Genomic DNA, 12,277 nt, shown 5'->3' with positions numbered 1-12,277 from the left:
TTACATCTCATATTTTATTTATGTACAGAATCGTTTTAATGAAAAGTTGGGATAGGAATGTGTGTGATAGATTTCGTTTGATAATGAGAAATGGAAGTGAAGGCCACGTTCAAACAGAGGCTGGAGCAGGAAGCTATAACTCTCCCATTTGTTAAGTTTGTAAAATTGAACTAAGAGATACATTAAATAAATAAAATAAACAGGAACAATGAGATACTGTTTATCTGAAAGTGAAGCGAGTTATGGCAGAACTAAAACCAACAAATATTTATATAGTGTTAATTTGGCTTATCAACATCCGGTAGTAAACGATACTGTCCCTTCTTTGTAGGACTCCCTTGTGTAACTTGCCAGGTTGAGGCAGATCTGCATCTACTATGCCTGAACTGCCATGATAAGCGTTAGATCTTTACTTTACCCTGTGAATTTTTTTAAGAATTGGCTGCCCTTTTGCCCTCCCAGTTGCAGAAGTATGGTATTTGTCGCAAGGATGCTAAGTGGGATAGGTGGTTCTGCATCTTCCTCTCACAAGGGCCGCAAGCAGAAACCTGTTCGTACAACGCACAATCTCCGCACTCCGAGCTTTCTTGCGGTAATTGAGGATGACGGCCATAATTTTGAGATTAGTGAAACCTTTATTGATGTCATATTGCCATGGGGGCATAGTGAATCAGAATTAATTTGACTTTGGCCCTAGTACAGCCTTAACCTGAGACTGTACAGTTGTCCCTTGTCCCAGACTATGCTAATTTTTACAGATCACCATTTTTCCCCACAACTAGCATGCTCAGTGGCGAGCAGCACACATTTGTTTCAGATTTTGCTTACCAGGGAGACTTCTCTCTTTTGGAGGAGTTTCCGATCAAGATTTTGTTAATCGGCTTTCGTTCCCAACCAATAACACCTCGCGTGGTGAACGATAACTCTATCCCTCCTCGTATGGAGGCTGACCTACTGGAAGATACCTATTATTCTTTAGCCGGCTTTTGTAGCTAGTCCGGCCTACCTAGTACATCAAGAGGTCCACAATTCAGTTTTCCTCCACATACAGATCCTCTTGGCTCCCCTCCCCCCCCAAAAAAACACCCCTATCCTCTTCAGGTATTTTTCAGACATCTACAGTTACATCCACATTGGATCCCAGTTTACGGTTTTGACCGATTCTCCCAAGTGCGAATTCTAACTCACTTTCCCAGCGGTCTTTTCAGAAAGTGAAAATAAATAAGGTTTCTACTAACTTTCCAGCTGCACGTACCAACTTGACCACTCGCTGACATCACCCAACGCGCTGCCAGCCTTGCGTATGATCACACTGGTGTGCAACCTGAAAGTGTCACTATCCAGGTACGTTGGTGCACTGGTGCACCATCTGAACACCCCGCCATTCCAACCTCTAGTAGACAGGTGGCCACCAATTCATGAGCTTCAACTCCTACAGACTTAATTACATGTAATTCGGGCTCTCCCTCGTCGAAGCGGAGTACCTTGGATACAACCAGTCTTTCTAGGTCTGTACAAACCATTAGTAATCTAAATCTACCTAAATCTCAGTCTACTGGGCTAGGAGCTAATCAGAATTTTGTTAATTTTCAGAAATATAAGGAGAGAAGGGGCTCAGCCCTTAACCTGCTTTTCCCTGGGTGGCCCCACCCACAATTCAACACGAAATCAACCTCTGCCCAAGAAATGGAGATCCAATTCTCATCATTATTCGGCCTCTAGATACAGCTAATATAGGTGGGATTCACCTAATAGATTCCCTGCTGTTCAATCTCTGTGCTATCTAGACTGAGAATCTTATATGAGGAGCGACCAAGGCTCTCTCCAATCAGGCTCATTATTGTAGTCTCATCGTTCTAAACGGTAGACGAGCGTAAGGATGTCCTTCTGAAGTTAACCCTAAATGGGAACCTACACCCACTACGTCGACTCTGATTGTCATTGACAGTTCTCTAAGATACTACTCCCTAAGTCTTCTACCAGCACTGCTAGTGTAACCCCTGTTCCGGCTTCTGGATCAGAGACACCTCTCTTCTTAAAGATCTTGATTTACATAAGATGGCTTGATGGTCTTGGAGACCCTCTGCACACCCAAATAACCAGTGGTCGCTGTATAATTGTTAGAATTTTTCCAGACTCACTTAACACTGAATATAGGTTTGATATGACCTTGTCTCATCAAGCTCATGACACACTCGATTTATACAACAAGCGTGTTTCAACTGTTGAGAACTCTTTATGGTCATAGTAAATTGCCCAAAAATAGACAGAAAATTTTGTCGATTCTGAGGCACACTCCGGCACTCCCTATCAACCCAGATGTTTAAAGGTTTATAGGCTACTCATGAATGGCTGAGGCAAGGGACAGTGACATTGTCCTAGCTAACAGTATAATGCTCAAGCCCCCTCTTCACCTAAGTTAGAACAATGGAGGGCCAGGCAGTGTCTGCTGATGACTCGGCAGGTATAGGCTCCCCCAAATCCCCCATCCTTAGCTCACAAGGATGTCTAGTTCTGGAATTTCTTTTGCATCTGAACGGCATTCTGAAACGTGATGTCTTGGCCAAGTGCTCAAAACTACTGTCTCCCAGAGACATGCTTTACTTCAACTCCAATGTGATTGATCATCCCATGATTTTTCCTTCCTGCAGAAGTTACTGCAGCAGTGGAGAAGAGCGAGAAGGCTAATCGATCCTCTTTTCTGTGAAGACCAGTGGTATCCAGGAAAGATCTAGTTGGAGCTGAATGGATGATTCCCATTTCAGATGGCAGTGAGGTATGTCTTACGTAGGTCTTTTCCACCAAGACATCTCAAGTTTTACTTATCATCGTTAACATAAGTGCTAGTACCTCTGCTCCTAGAAGGATTCCCTCTCCAAGCGTAGTCATAAAGGTTACCGTCGGAAATAAACCAAAAGGAAAGCTTCTACTTACCTATTTAGAGGGTTTACAAGGGAAGAGCTCAACTGATGAAACTTGTTTCTGGAATGTATCCAAATAAGTTGCATGAGATCAAATTCTGATACTGCTTATTCTAATACGTTGCCTCTTTATGGCCCAGTCAGTCAACCTATACTCCACAATTTTACCAGATTTTTAGACTAGTAAACTATTAGCTCGAGTACAAAGAAAAATTATTTATTTCCCGTTAGGTGTTAAACCCTCTTCTCCGTCAAGAGTAATCTGTGATCTATAAACAGTTAATTGCCTAACCTTTTCATTGAATAGCAAAGTTTCTTAAACCAATTGTTGATGTATATGATTTAAGATTTAACTAAATGGTTTTTTCTTAGTGGTAAATAGGTGAACTGATCTTCTTACATTTGTAGTGGCTCTTACAGAAGAGAAATTATGTACATTTCATCTGGATCTTGATCTTATTTTGTATTGCATAACTTTTGAAATAAAACTATTTCAGATGGAGCTTCTAGGACAGCTCCTGCCCTTGAGAGTTTTTGTGTACAGGTAGAGGGAACAAGTGTGTTCTTCTATGGATGGAATAGTCTTAACACGTAAACACACTCATTTCTTAGTCAAAATTCCTGTTAGTGTCGCTCTGTAAAGTAGATCCCAGGTGCTACTTGAATGCTATTGTCCGAAGTATCTTTCATCCTTCCACAAGATAACGTTGCATATTACAAAGAAAAAGGAGTGATTAATTTTTCTCTAGCTAGAAAAGTTCCAAGGCTTAAAAGGACTTTTTTTCATGTTTATAGTAGTACATTATTGTTATGCCACAACCTTAGTTGGATGGTATAAGCCCAAGGGCTCCTACAGGGAAAAGTAGCCTAGTGAGGAAAGGAGTTTTATCCTATTTAAGCCATTTTTGTCCAATAAACAACAAATATTCTCAACTTCATTTTATATATTTTTTATATGAAGATTTCTCTTTTGTTTACATTGCATCCGATCAGATGGTATGCAGCAAGGTGTCAAGTGAGATTGTACTGATTAAAGATGAAAATGGACTTGACATTGTTTTTAGTACTGTACTCTTTTTTTTATTATTATTAGTAGTAGTAGTAGTTTTTGTTTACTACAAGATCTTATACTGCTCAGTATATTCAAAATGAAGTTCCAATGTGTAAATTTTCAATAAATTTTTTCTTTTTAGTGTCTCAACATTATTCACATGAATTTGTCTTGTGTCTTAACATTATTCACTTGAATTTGTCTTATCAGAGTTTGTTTGAGCATAATAACATACTGTTATATGCTAATAATTGTCTTGGGCATTGATAAGATACTGTTTTACTGTCAGTTACTGCAGTACTTTTGTTTTCAGATTCCTTCAGGGGAAGCAGTGTGTGAATGGAAGACGGCTGTGTTTAGTCAACAAGATTCATTGTTGTTCTCTGTCATGCTGAAATTAGAGTTGTATGCAGTTCAGTTAAGGTAAGTGAAGAAATTATTATTTATTTTCAATACTCCCTAGATAGTTGAGGTGCTGTATAGAAAATTGTCAAAAACTTGTCAAAGGGTTGTCATCCATATATCAATAATTATAAACATGCATAGCATAGTTTTTGATAACACTTTTCCAAGATGTCTATAGAGTTTAGACATGTTTTACACATCTTAATATGCTAGGTATACACCTCCAAAAAATTATCCATTTTAAACTTACTGTATTATGTGAATAATAAAGGGATTTTGACGAAGGAAAAATCTATTTCTGGGGAGAGACCTGTGGCGCCCGGTGAAAAGTCCTTCTTGTATATCTTTTCTGATAAAACCTTCCAATTATACCAGAGAAAGATAAAAGCATGGAATGCTGAGGTTACAACCCTCGCGCGAGCACCTTTTGGGTGTCGTGTATAAAGCAGGTGCGTGAAATCCACTATTCACAGGTTGTCTTCCATTTAGTTAATTCTTTCGTCAAAGGGATGGGCCGATACAGAGGCCCTAGACACACCCCCATCGCCGCACCACCCACGCCACGACGCGAGCGCCATCTGAACAACATCCTTCTGTATTGGCCATGATGGCTTGGAAAGGAAAGGGTGGGATCGTGTAAAATAAGGGGAAGGGTTTCACCGGGCGCCACAGGTCTCTCCCCAGAAATAGATTTTTCCTTCGTCAAAATCCCTTTTCTGGGTCGAACCTGTGGCGCCCGGTGAAAATGTACCAGAGAATGCCTTCCAAGCCCAACAATAACTACTAATTTAATAAGGGGAGAGAAACAACACCATGTAAAGAAAATCATATATAATTAAGGTAATTAGGCATAAAATATAAACTAGCCACAGGGCATAGTGAGAGTAAGGATAAACAAACATGATAACAAGGAAACCTCTGAGTATCAGAGGAAAACATGCAACAAAACTGACATGGCTAAGAATATCCCAACCTTATAACAACGGAAAACAATAATAGTTACAATCATATTAACCTAATATGTAATAAACTTAGGGCTAACGAACCACCAAGGAAGCGGCGTCGTGGTGCGAGTGGCGGGTAGGAGGGAGAAGAGAAGAGATGGATGAAAGGAAGAACAAAAGATCAATGGGGAGAGATAAGGCTCCCAGCTGCAACCGTTGGGTATTTAAGAGCCTGTAAGTTCTTTAGATAGTGGCGTTTGAAGACCATAGGAGATTTCCAACCCGTGTACTTCTTAAGGTTATCAAAGTCCATATTCTGGAAATAGTTGATGGAGGTAGCTATCGATCGGATATCATGAGCATGGGGAAATTATCCCGGATTGGCTTGTTTAATGAAGTATAGGATCTGTTGCCTAATGCCACGTATGGAAATGGTACCTCCTTGTTCTCTGATAAACAAGGGGCCAGACGATCGGGTAGCAGTCCTGGCTAAAAAGGCACTGAGAGTGGTGACCGGACATAGAGAAGTATCTTGGAGAAGAGGAATAATCTTCCAAGGGGACCACCTATTTTGGGGGTCCTCGTTCTTAGCTAGGAACGCCCTGTCTGGTGAAAGAAGTACCTCACCTGAAGGGAGGAAATCCATGTTCTCTGAATAATAATTGTATATCATGTACTTTTATCATCAATTTTTTTCATGTAAACATTTATAAACCAATATATAATCCCCTAAGTAAATGTTCCAACGTATGTAATTCCTGTAGCTGGTAAATTATCAGCTTAGATAACACTCTGGCATTCCAGTCAATGATAAAATCGCTGTGAGGCTCGTGACTTATGTTTGCTTAACTAAGAAAAGAATAAAGGTAATGTGAAGCTGAATAAATTTGCTATATAACTACATTGTCACTGGATCTTCAGATGGTAAATGATTGACAGTTTTTAAGGTAATGTCTGTGGTATAGTAGTTTTTGAGTGTGGGATCTTCCAGCACTTGGAGATGTTGTGAAACTGCAAATGATAAGTGCCATCTTACCTTTGAGCCCCTTCTTGCCTTATGCAACTATGATATAACTTGAAAAAGTAAAATCTCATCCTTAAGAGAGAGAAATTAGGTATTAGTACAGTATTCATAATTTAAAATGCTAAATAATGTACGGAAAAGCACTTCAAAAAGTTATTCAAATGGGTAAAAGAAAAAGCTATTATAAGGGCTCGAAAAATCGCATATGGAATGGTATCACTCTCCTCGTGCTCTCACCTGTTATGAGACTGATTTTGCAGAGCTGTATTTAGTCTTTTATAACTTGGGACTTTCATACCTCATAACTTGGGGCATTTACACTTATATGTTTGGGAATGGTACTAAACAGGAAAGGTCTTTATCCTTAATGATGAAGAGAGAAGCATCGAGTTTTAAAGATTAATTACAACACATCTGTTATATGGCGGCTAACACTAAGTAGAGGCAAACTGTTCTCCTTCTTCTTTAGATTGCCTGGAGCTTCTCTCCGGACAGGGGCTTTTTGACGGTGCGTCTAGCCCCTAGGAGGTTTCCCTGGCAGGTAGGTGCGGTGGTTGCAGATCAGCGGAGCCTGGAAGTATATATATATATATATATATATATATATATATATATATATATATATATATATATATATATACATATATATATATGTATATATATATACAGTATATATATTTTTTTTCCCTAGTTAGGGAAAAAAAAATATATATATATATATATATATATATATATATATATATATTATATATATATATATATATATATACATATACAATATATATATATATATATATATATATATATATATATATATATATATATATATATATATATATATATACAGTATACTGTATATATATATATATATATATATATATATATATATATATATATATATATATATATATATATATATATATATATAAATATATACATACAGTATATATATATATTTTTTTTTTCCTAGTTAGGGGCAAGAAGAGAGGTTTTTATTAGTAGGGGAAAGGCTGTATAGCAGAGTCCCAGTGAGTAGGAGAGTCTGGAGAGGAAAAGAGGATTTCCAGTGGGAGAAGAAAGAAGCAGTTTCAAGTGTAAGTACTTATTGCTGCTTGCAAAGGTCAATTTAGATTTCGCAACATGATGCGAGTTTGCTCAGCCCAAGGGCCAACACTGATAAGCCCCTGGCAGGCCAGGGGCGGCGTCAAAGGACTTTACTTATAGAAATGCCTGCTTTAGGCAGGCAGGGTCAAGAGACTAAGTGTTTAGGCCTGTTTAGGGCCAAAGTAATGAGATTAAGCTCAAGGGTGAAAGGTTAAAGAGTTTTGTCCCAGTAAGTTAGAGAGACTGGGAGAGGAGGTAAGGGTTCTCAGTGGGAGGGGAAAGAAGCAGTACTTATTACTGCTTGCCTGGTGTCACTGGGTATGCCTCTGGCATGCCAGGGATAGCGTCGAAAAGAATTTTCTTATATGAATGCCTGCTTTAAGCAGGCAGGGTCAAGAGACCCAGTGTTTGGGTCCTGTTGAGGGCCAAAGAGTTGAGATGAAGTTTTAAGGGTGAAAGGTTATAGAACTTGGTCCCAGTGAATTAGAGGGGCTGGGAGAGGAGCGGAGTGATTTGCGTTAGAGGGCAAAAAGGGGCGGGCAGGGGGAAGCCTTAACCAAGGAGAAGAGGGCTAAAGGTGGTTGAGAGTTGATCTCTACTTAGGCTGGGAGAGACTGTCTTCTTACCTAGGTGGGGGGTAAGATCGCAGAAAACCTGCAAGCGTCTCTTATGTTTTTGAGAATGTGGGCAGTCAACTGTTCTGCAGTATGCGGCATTCCTTTGCCGAGGTTTTATCTTAGATTTGTGGTTTCTTGGCAGTGGCAGAGGTAATGCTCTAGTGGGAGTGCCGGAACAGCTTCGCAGTACAGTACTTGCATTGCCTACTCTCAGGGTTGATGATTTCCCATGAGCAAGGGTACCCTAACCTGAGTCTCTGGTAGATTACTGCTAGTTTGCGGGGCGTGTTCTTTGGTAGATCATGTGGTGCCAGGTTGGTAGTGTTGATATACCATTTTGCTGATTTTGATGAGGCAAATAGGGCTTGTCTGATGGAGCTAAGTAGTTGTGTTTGACAGTAAGCATTCATTGCTGATTTGAACTGTTCATGCGATGGGTTGAGGGTTATGCTGATAGTGGTGACTTGGAGGGCCTGCTTTGCTAATCGATTGGCTTCATTACCGAGTATACCTATATGACTGGGGATCCAATTTAGTGTGATCTGTCGGTTCTGGAGAGCATGTGTGTGGGCTATCTGTCTGATGGAGGAGATGATGAGTGTGTTTTCTCGGATATCTTGGCTCCTGATTGCTGCCATGGCTCCTCTGGAGTCAGTATGTATCGTGGTGTTATCTTGACTGGTGAGTGAGTGTGTGAGGGCTTTGAGTATAGCAACTAGTTCAGTTTGGAGTGTGGAGGCATTGTTGGAGATCCTCCAGCAGGCCGAGAAATGTGGGGAGTAGACTGCTGCAAGCTGCCGCAAGAACCTCCCTGTCTACAGAGCCGTCAGTATAATACACATTGTCAGCGAGCGTGATGGTGATCGAATCAAGGGCTGCTCTAAAGGCCTGTGCTGGTGGGCATAGCGCCTTGGAGAACGGGAGGGTGGTGTAATGGTACTTGATTGGGCTGGGAATCCGGGGGGGGGGTGTTTACGAAAAGTCCGTGTGTAAGGTGTCTTTTGAGTGTAGATAGCATTGTCTGAGAGCCGGTGGATCTTAGGGCTGTGATAAGATGGCCAGCATAGGTGTGAGGAGGGGCCAAATCTTCCGAAAGAGAGATTAGGCCTTGAAGTTTGTTACGAAGTGGGCAGTTCCGGTTGGTCTTGAAAGTTTTGAAGATTATAGAGCTGTTCCGTGAGTTTATCCTATCTGTGAGTGGCAGGAGATGTGTTTCGGCTCGAAGCAGTGAGAGCCTGGTCCAAATCGGGGCACCGAGGATGGTCCTCATGGCATTATTTTGAATTACTTCCATGGTCTTTCCATGTGTAGGGCTGAGGGTAGTGAGAACAGGGGCTGCATATTCTACCAAAGAGCGTACAGCCTGAATGTAGAAGAGTCTTAGAATGTGATGTGTGGCATCCTGGTTTAGGGACGTGATGCTTCGGAGTGCGTTCAGTCAGCTGTTGGCCTTGTGCTTGAGGAGCGTTATTTCAGGGGTGGGTGATAGCCTGAAGTTGAGGTTAACACCCAAATAGGTAAAGTTGTTGACCCATTCAATAGGTGTTCCTAGTAGGTTTAGTGGAGCGGGGGGTTGAGAGTGCTTGACAGCCATGGCTTTGGTCTTGTTCGGGTTTATTTTCAGTCCTAAGACGTGGCAGCTTGCTGCAATGGTGTCTAGGGCGATTTGCATTTTATGGTGTTTGTTGTGTGGGCAGACAACGCAGATATCGTCTGCGTAGATGAAGATTTGAATGCCCTCCGGGTAGTCTTCTTTCAATATATTTTCAATGAGTACATTGAATAAGAAGGGGCTTAATATCTCTCCTTGTGGAGTGCCATTTTCGAGTGGTATGTATGGTGACGTGGCTCCCTGGAAAGTAACTCTAGCTTCCCTGTTTTGGGTATATTTTTGCGTCCACGCAAGGAGGTGGCCTCTGATGCCTTCGATGACTAGCAATGTCAGAATGGTGTCAGAGCTGGCTAGCTCATAGGCCTTCTCAAGATCAAGGAAAACAACTAGTGCACTTTTTCCGTTGACTGTGGCCTTGACATCAGCTAGACATTCTTGTGTTCCAATGCCTCTCGTATAGGCATAGAACCTGTCGTGCAAAGGGCCCACCACCCACTGAAGCCGCCGGAGGACCATCCGTTCAGCTACCTTACCAGTACAGCTGAGTAGGGCAATGGGACGATAGGCATTTATTTCCTTAGGCTTTGTTATTGGGTTGGTGTCCTGTTTGTTCCATGGTTCGGGCCTGATGTGCTGAGCATGCGTTAGGTTAATTATGTGTAAGTAGCTATTTTTGGCAGGTTCGCCAAGATGCTTTAGCATAGAATAAGTGATGCCATCGGCACCAGGGGCCGTGTCTCTACATTTAGCTAGGGCAGCATCAAGTTCGGCCGAAGTGTAGAGCGCATCAGTGTATGACGGTTCATTGCAGGCTGCTCTGACTAGGTCATTTCTTCTGGGCCAAAGTTGTTCCTGCCTGGCCTGGGTAGCTGGGCATGGTTTAGTTGATTTCGTCCGATTTGCAAAGGTTTGAGCCTCTTGATGGGGTTGAGGATGAGTGGGCTTGGTCTGGTGTCTTTTGGATCCTGAGACCTTGTTAAACCAGGCCTAGATGGCTTTGAGAGATGTTTGTTGTGAAATTTGGCTGCACCATTGGAGCCATTTTTCCCTTTTTACTTTATTGGCAACTTGAACTGCTTCGGCTATGAGCTCCCTCAGTAGAAGGAGTAGCCCATCAGTCCTGTGCCGTCTGAAGAGCCTCCTTGTCCTGTTTATTTGTCTGTTCATTTCTTTTATGCGCGGGCAGTAGTACCACGCGTCCTTATGATTGTGTTGCGGGTTCCTGCTTTTCCTGGGCATGGAGGCATCCGCAGCCAGGGTGATTTGTTTTTGTAAACTCCGTAAGGAGGAAGGTGGGGTCCTCAGATGGGTTTCCTGCGAGCTGGAGAGCCCTTGTTGTCATGTGCCTCTCGAAGATGTCCCATTAGGCAAAATCAGGATTCCATCTTGCCGGGGGTGATGGGATTGGTGGGAGTTTGGGGGTTGGTACCGTGGCGAGGGATGGGTGTAACATCCAGGAGGGGGTGTTGTGGAGGGCTCTTGGGATGAACAATAAATCTAGGGTGCCACCAGCAATGTGGGTGCTGGCAGGTAGCCTGTTCAGAAGAGCAACGTCAGGGAAATCCAGGAGGAGGGAGTATAGGTGCCTCCCAGTGGGGTTTGTACTTAGAGAGTGTAAAAAGGGGTGGTGAGAATTTAGATCACCTGCTAGGATGGCGTTGGAAGCGGAGATGGAAGCAAAAAGGTTTTCAGCTTCCTGAGACTTTTTCGGGCTTTTATATATGTTGTGTAGGGTGAGTGTTGTGTTTGCCAGTCTGATTTCTACACTGAGCAGTTCAGCTTCTCCGTACTGTATTGTCGGTAGCTTTATGGACTGTATTGTGTCTTTTACTAGTGTGAGTAGTCCCCGTGTTGTGTCCGTGCGAGGAGTTTTGTGTATAGTGTATCCTTTGTAGGAGAAGAGTGAGTTCTCCCTGAGCAAGGTCTCCTGTAAGAGGACCACGTCTGGCTTGAGAGTGGCAGTCTGAGATTGCAGGGGTGCATACTTGCTGCTAACTCCTGCGATGTTCCACTGCATAATTTCAAGTCCCTTGCTAGTTTCATATGTGTGTAGGTCAACTTCAGAGTTCAAGCTATCATTGCTGTAAGGATCCATGGTATTGGGTCAGGTCCTTAATCAGGTTTGCTATGATGCGCGTGTAGTCTGGGGAGAGCCCGGGGGCCCCATGAAGGGCTGAATGGAGGTTTATAGTGATTTCTTGCAATTTTTTAATGCAAGAGCAGCAGGGTAAGAGATCGGCCTGGGAAGGAGAGGTTGGGCTGGGTTCCAGTAATAGCTTACTATTCGGTAATTTGTGTGCTGAGTGGTTGGGTGTGGGTGAGGTGGTAGCAGTGCTGTACCGCAGGGACAGGCTCGGTCGAGCCTGAAGAGCCAGCAGAGTGCTGTACCGCAGGGACAGGCTTGGTCGAGCCTGAAGAGCCGGCGGAGATGCTTGGACAGGAAGAGGTGGAGGGGTCGATATCTGGTTCAGGTGGAGGGACCTGCTATGAGGATGAGGAGGGGGTGGGGTCCGAGCTTGCTGGAGAGAGGGGAGCAGGGCTATGATGGGGAGGCGTGAAAGGAGGTTCGGTGCCATAGGGGCAGATACCTGGTTTTGCA

The 12,277-nt window shown here is 42.7% G+C and overlaps 1 protein-coding gene across 1 annotated transcript in view; it reads left to right on the top strand.

Moving 5' to 3' along the window:
* Nucleotides 1–4,280: 4,280 nt before the first annotated feature.
* LOC137624304 (2-(3-amino-3-carboxypropyl)histidine synthase subunit 1) overlaps nucleotides 4,281–12,277 on the top strand; it is a 372,750-nt gene continuing 364,753 nt past the window's right edge. Inside the window, exon 1 of the mRNA XM_068354891.1 lies at nucleotides 4,281–4,395. The gene's annotated coding sequence lies outside the window, so the exon portion shown is untranslated. The remainder of the gene's footprint in view (nucleotides 4,396–12,277) is intronic.

The sequence above is a fragment of the Palaemon carinicauda genome, chromosome 31, assembly GCF_036898095.1.
Source record: "Palaemon carinicauda isolate YSFRI2023 chromosome 31, ASM3689809v2, whole genome shotgun sequence".
NCBI classification, from domain to species: domain Eukaryota; kingdom Metazoa; phylum Arthropoda; class Malacostraca; order Decapoda; family Palaemonidae; genus Palaemon; species Palaemon carinicauda.
Note: the sequence above shows the minus strand (reverse complement) of the source record. Positions and strands in the feature narration are given on the sequence as shown.